The sequence below is a fragment of the Physella acuta genome, unplaced genomic scaffold, assembly GCF_028476545.2.
Source record: "Physella acuta isolate Inbredline_101_S28 unplaced genomic scaffold, ASM2847654v3 ptg000168l, whole genome shotgun sequence".
Lineage (NCBI taxonomy): Eukaryota > Metazoa > Mollusca > Gastropoda > Physidae > Physella > Physella acuta.
This window is the reverse complement of record NW_026731687.1, coordinates 285909-294056: the sequence shown is the minus strand read 5'-3', so window position 1 is coordinate 294056 and position 8148 is coordinate 285909.

The window sequence follows — 8148 nt, the reverse complement described above, 5'->3', positions numbered from 1 at the left end:
GCCATTGTGTAATTAACCCATTGTGTAATCAATCCATTGTGTAATCAACCCATTGTGTAATCAACCCATTGTGTAATCAACCCATTGTGTAATTAATCAAGCCATTGTGTAATCAACCCATTCTACAATCAATCCATTGTGTAAGCAACCCATTGTGTAATCAACCCATTGTGTAATCAACCCATTATGTAATTCACCCATTATGTAATCAACCCATTGTGTAATCAACCCATTGTGTAATCAACCCATTGTGTAATCAACCCATTGTGTAATCAACCCATTATGTAATCAACCCATTGTGTAATCAACCCATTCTACAATCAATCCATTGTGTAATTAATCAACCCATTGTGTAATCAACCCATTGTGTAACCAACCCATTGTGTAATCAACCCATTGTGTAATCAACACATTGTGTAATCAACCCATTCTACAATCAACCCATTGTGTAATCAACCCATTGTGTAATCAACCCATTCTACAATCAATCCATTGTGTAAGCAACCCATTGTGTAATCAACCCATTGTGTAATCAACCCATTATGTAATTAACCCATTATGTAATCAACCCATTGTGTAATCAACCCATTGTGTAATCAACCCATTGTGTAATCAACCCATTCTACAATCAATCCATTGTGTAAGCAACCCATTGTGTAATCAACCCATTGTGTAATCAACCCATTATGTAATTAACCCATTATGTAATCAACCCATTGTGTAATCAACCCATTCTACAATCAATCCATTGTGTAATTAATCAATCCATTGTGTAATTAATCAACCCATTGTGTAATCAACCCATTGTGTAATCAACCCATTGTGTAATCAACCCATTGTGTAATCAACCCATTCTACAATCAATCCATTGTGTAAGCAACCCATTGTGTAATCAACCCATTGTGTAATCAACCCATTATGTAATTAACCCATTATGTAATCAACCCATTGTGTAATCAACCCATTCTACAATCAATCCATTGTGTAATTAATCAATCCATTGTGTAATTAATCAACCCATTGTGTAATCAACCCATTGTGTAATCAACCCATTGTGTAATCAACCCATTGTGTAACCAACCCATTGTGTAATCAACCCATTGTGTAATTAATCAACCCATTGTGTAATAAACCCATTGTGTAATAAACTCATTATGTAATCAACCCATTGTGTAATCAACCCATTGTGTAATCAACCCATTGTGTAATCAACCCATTGTGTAATTAATCAACCCATTGTGTAATCAACCCATTGTGTAATCAACCCATTGTGTAATTAATCAACCCATTGTGTAATCAACCCATTGTGTAATCAACCCATTGTGTAATCAACCCATTGTGTAACCAACCCATTGTGTAACCAACCCATTATGTAATCAACCCATTGTGTAATCAACCCATTGTGTAATTAATCAACCCATTGTGTAATCAACCCATTGTGTAATCAACCCATTGTGTAATCAACCCATTGTGTAATCAACCCATTGTGTAATCAACCCATTGTGTAATTAATCAACCCATTGTGTAACCAACCCATTGTGTAGTCAACCCATTGTGTAATCAACCCATTGTGTAATCAACCCATTGTGTAATCAACCCATTGTGTAATTAATCAACCCATTGTGTAATCAACCCATTGTGTAATCAACCCATTGTGTAATCAACCCATTGTGTAATCAACCCATTGTGTAATTAACCAACGCATTGTGTAATTAATCAACCCATTGTGTTATCAACCCATTGTGTAATCAACCCATTGTGTAATTAATCAACCCATTGTGTAATAAACCCATTGTGTAATAAACCCATTGTGTAATCAACCCATTGTGTAATCAACCCATTGTGTAATCAACCCATTGTGTAATCAACCCATTGTGTAATCAACCCATTGTGTAATCAACCCATTGTGTAATCAACCCATTGTGTAATCAACCCATTGTGTAATCAACCCATTGTGTAATTAATCAACCCATTGTGTAATCAACTCATTATGTTATCAACCCATTGTGTAATCAACCCATTGTGTAATCAACCCATTGTGTAATCAACCCATTGTGTAATTAATCAACCCATTGTGTAATCAACCCATTGTGTAATCAACCCATTGTGTAATTAATCAACCCATTGTGTAATCAACCCATTGTGTAATCAACCCATTGTGTAATCAACCCATTGTGTAACCAACCAATTGTGTAACCAACCCATTATGTAATCAACCCATTGTGTAATCAACCCATTGTGTAATTAATCAACCCATTGTGTAATCAACCCATTGTGTAATCAACCCATTGTGTAATCAACCCATTGTGTAATCAACCCATTGTGTAATCAACCCATTGTGTAATCAACCCATTGTGTAATTAATCAACCCATTGTGTAACCAACCCATTGTGTAATCAACCCATTGTGTAATCAACCCATTGTGTAATCAACCCATTGTGTAATCAACCCATTGTATAATCAACCCATTGTGTAATTAATCAACCCATTGTGTAATCAACCCATTGTGTAATCAACCCATTGTGTAATCAACCCATTGTGTAATCAACCCATTGTGTAATTAATCAACCCATTGTGTAATTAATCAACCCATTGTGTTATCAACCCATTGTGTAATCAACCCATTGTGTAATTAATCAACCCATTGTGTAATAAACCCATTGTGTAATCAACCCATTGTGTAATCAACACATTGTGTAATCAACCCATTGTGTAATCAACCCATTGTGTAATCAACCCATTGTGTAATCAACCCATTGTGTAACCAACCCATTGTGTAATCAACCCATTGTGTAATCAACCCATTGTGTAATAAACCCATTGTGTAATCAATCCATTGTGTAATCAACCCATTGTGTAATTAATCAACCCATTGTGTAATGAACCCATTGTGTAATCAACCCATTGTGTAATCAACCCATTGTGTAATCAACTCATTATGTAATCAACCCATTGTGTAATCAACCCATTGTGTAATCAACCCATTGTGTAACCAACCCATTGTGTAACCAACCCATTATGTAATCAACCCATTGTGTAACCAACCCATTATGTAATCAACCCATTGTGTAATCAACCCATTGTGTAATCAATCAACCCATTGTGTAATCAACCCATTGTGTAATCAACCCATTGTGTAATCAACCCATTGTGTAATCAACCCATTGTGTAATCAACCCATTGTGTAATCAACTCATTATGTAATCAACCCATTGTGTAATCAATCCATTGTGTAATCAACCCATTGTGTAATTAATCAACACATTGTGTAATCAACTCATTATGTAATCAACCCATTGTGTAATCAACCCATTGTGTAATCAACCCATTGTGTAACCAACCCATTGTGTAACCAACCCATTGTGTAATCAACCCATTGTGTAATTAATCAACCCATTGTGTAATCAACCCATTGTGTAATCAACCCATTGTGTAATTAATCAACCCATTGTGTAATCAACCCATTATGTAATCAACCCATTGTGTTACCAACACATTGTGTAATCAACCCATTGTGTAATCAACCCAATGTGTAATCAACCCATTGTGTAATCAACCCATTGTGTAATTAATCAACCCATTGTGTAATTAACCCATTGTGTAATCAACCCATTGTGTAATCAACCCATTGTGTAATCAACCCATTGTGTAATCAACCCATTATGTAATCAACCCATTGTGTAATCAACCCATTGTGTAATCAACCCATTGTGTAATTAATCAAGCCATTGTGTAATCAACCCATTGTGTAATCATCCCATTGTGTAATTAATCAAGCCATTGTGTAATCAACTAATTGTGTAATCAAGCCATTGTGTAATTAACCCATTGTGTAATCAATCCATTGTGTAATCAACCCATTGTGTAATCAACCCATTGTGTAATCATCCCATTGTGTAACTAATCAAGCCATTGTGTAATCAACTAATTGTGTAATCAAGCCATTGTGTAATTAACCCATTGTGTAATCAATCCATTGTGTAATCAACCCATTGTGTAATCAACCCATTGTGTAATCATCCCATTGTGTAATCAACCCATTGTGTAATCATCCCATTGTGTAATTAATCAAGCCATTGTGTAATAAACACATTGTGTAATCAACCCATTGTGTAATCAACCCATTATGTAATCAACCCATTGTGTAATCAACACATTGTGTAATCAACCCATTGTGTAATCAACCCATTGTGTAATCAACCCATTCTACAATCAATCCATTGTGTAAGCAACCCATTGTGTAATCAACCCATTGTGTAATCAACCCATTATGTAATTAACCCATTATGTAATCAACCCATTGTGTAATCAACCCATTGTGTAATCAACCCATTGTTTAATTAACCCATTGTGTAATCAACCCATTATGTAATCAACCCATTGTGTAATCAACCCATTCTACAATCAATCCATTGTGTAATTAATCAACCCATTGTGTAATCAACCCATTGTGTAATCAACCCATTGTGTAATCAACCCATTGTGTAACCAACCCATTGTGTAATCAACCCATTGTGTAATAAACCCATTGTGTAATAAACCCATTGTGTAATCAATCCATTGTGTAATCAACCCATTGTGTAATTAATCAACCCATTGTGTAATGAACCCATTGTGTAATGAACCCATTGTGTAATCAACCCATTGTGTAATCAACCCATTGTGTAATCAACCCATTGTGTAATCAACCCATTGTGTAATTAATCAACCCATTGTGTAATCAACTCATTATGTAATCAACCCATTGTGTAATCAACCCATTGTGTAATCAACCCATTGTGTAACCAACCCATTGTGTAACCAACCCATTGTGTAATCAACCCATTGTGTAACCAACCCATTATGTAATCAACCCATTGTGTAATCAACCCATTGTGTAATCAATCAACCCATTGTGTAATCAACCCATTGTGTAATCAACCCATTGTGTAATCAACCCATTGTGTAATCAACCCATTGTGTAATCAACCCATTGTGTAATCAACTCATTATGTAATCAACCCATTGTGTAATCAATCCATTGTGTAATCAACCCATTGTGTAATTAATCAACACATTGTGTAATCAACTCATTATGTAATCAACCCATTGTGTAATCAACCCATTGTGTAATCAACCCATTGTGTAATCAACCCATTGTGTAACCAACCCATTGTGTAACCAACCCATTGTGTAATCAACCCATTGTGTAATTAATCAACCCATTGTGTAATCAACCCATTGTGTAATCAACCCATTGTGTAATTAATCAACCCATTGTGTAATCAACCCATTATGTAATCAACCCATTGTGTTACCAACACATTGTGTAATCAACCCATTGTGTAATCAACCCAATGTGTAATCAACCCATTGTGTAATCAACCCATTGTGTAATTAATCAACCCATTGTGTAATTAACCCATTGTGTAATCAACCCATTGTGTAATCAACCCATTGTGTAATCAACCCATTGTGTAATCAACCCATTATGTAATCAACCCATTGTGTAATCAACCCATTGTGTAATCAACCCATTGTGTAATTAATCAAGCCATTGTGTAATCAACCCATTGTGTAATCATCCCATTGTGTAATTAATCAAGCCATTGTGTAATCAACTAATTGTGTAATCAAGCCATTGTGTAATTAACCCATTGTGTAATCAATCCATTGTGTAATCAACCCATTGTGTAATCAACCCATTGTGTAATCATCCCATTGTGTAACTAATCAAGCCATTGTGTAATCAACTAATTGTGTAATCAAGCCATTGTGTAATTAACCCATTGTGTAATCAATCCATTGTGTAATCAACCCATTGTGTAATCAACCCATTGTGTAATCATCCCATTGTGTAATCAACCCATTGTGTAATCATCCCATTGTGTAATTAATCAAGCCATTGTGTAATAAACACATTGTGTAATCAACCCATTGTGTAATCAACCCATTATGTAATCAACCCATTGTGTAATCAACACATTGTGTAATCAACCCATTGTGTAATCAACCCATTGTGTAATCAACACATTCTACAATCAATCCATTGTGTAAGCAACCCATTGTGTAATCAACCCATTGTGTAATCAACCCATTATGTAATTAACACATTATGTAATCAACCCATTGTGTAATCAACCCATTGTGTAATCAACCCATTGTGTAATCAACCCATTGTGTAATCAACCCATTATGTAATCAACCCATTGTGTAATCAACCCATTCTACAATCAATCCATTGTGTAATTAATCAACCCATTGTGTAATCAACCCATTGTGTAACCAACCCATTGTGTAATCAACCCATTGTGTAATCAACACATTGTGTAATCAACCCATTCTACAATCAACCCATTGTGTAATCAACCCATTGTGTAATCAACCCATTCTACAATCAATCCATTGTGTAAGCAACCCATTGTGTAATCAACCCATTGTGTAATCAACCCATTATGTAATTAACCCATTATGTAATCAACCCATTGTGTAATCAACCCATTGTGTAATCAACCCATTGTGTAATCAACCCATTCTACAATCAATCCATTGTGTAAGCAACCCATTGTGTAATCAACCCATTGTGTAATCAACCCATTATGTAATTAACCCATTATGTAATCAACCCATTGTGTAATCAACCCATTCTACAATCAATCCATTGTGTAATTAATCAATCCATTGTGTAATTAATCAACCCATTGTGTAATCAACCCATTGTGTAATCAACCCATTGTGTAATCAACCCATTGTGTAACCAACCCATTGTGTAATCAACCCATTGTGTAATTAATCAACCCATTGTGTAATAAACCCATTGTGTAATAAATTCATTATGTAATCAACCCATTGTGTAATCAACCCATTGTGTAATCAACCCATTGTGTAATCAACCCATTGTGTAATTAATCAACCCATTGTGTAATCAACCCATTGTGTAATCAACCCATTGTGTAATCAACCCATTGTGTAACCAACCCATTGTGTAACCAACCCATTATGTAATCAACCCATTGTGTAATCAACCCATTGTGTAATCAACCCATTGTGTAATCAACCCATTGTGTAATTAATCAACCCATTGTGTAATCAACTCATTATGTAATCAACCCATTGTGTAATCAACCCATTGTGTAATCAATCCATTGTGTAATTAATCAACCAATTGTGTAACCAACCCATTGTGTAATAAACCCATTGTGTAATTAATCAATCCATTGTGTAATCAACCCATTGTGTAATCAACCCATTGTGTAATCAACCCATTGTGTAATCAACCCATTGTGTAATCAACCCATTGTGTAATAAACCCATTGTGTAATCAACCCATTGTGTAATCAACCCATTGTGTAATCAACTCATTATGTAATCAACCCATTGTGTAATCAACCCATTGTGTAATCAACCCATTGTGTAATCAACCCATCGTGTAATCAACCCATTCTACAATCAATCCATTGTGTAATTAATCAACCCATTGTGTAATTAATCAACCCATTGTGTAATCAACCCATTGTGTAATCAAGCCATTGTGTAATCAACCCATTGTGTAATCAACCCATTGTGTAATTAACCCATTGTGTAATCAACCCATTGTGTAATCAACCCATTGTGTAATTAATCAACCCATTGTGTAATCAACCCATTGTGTAATCAACTCATTATGTAATCAACCCATTGTGTAATAAACCCATTGTGTAATCAACCCATTGTGTAATTAATCAACCCATTGTGTAATTAATCAACCCATTGTGTAATCAACTCATTATGTAATCAACCCATTGTGTAATCAACCCATTGTGTAATCAACCCATTGTGTAATCAACCCATTGTGTAACCAACACATTATGTAATCAACCCATTGTGTAATCAACCCATTATGTAATCAACCCATTGTGTAATCAACCCATTGTGTAATTAATCAACCCATTGTGTAATCAACCTATTGTGTAATCAACCCATTGTGTAATTAATCAACCCATTGTGTAATCAACCCATTGTGTAATCAACCCATTGTGTAATCAACACATTGTGTAATCAACCCATTGTGTAATCAACCCATTGTGTAATCAACCCATTGTGTAATCAACCCATTGTGTAATCAACCCATTGTGTAATCAACCCATTGTGTAATCAACCCATTGTGTAATTAAGCAACCCATTGTGTAA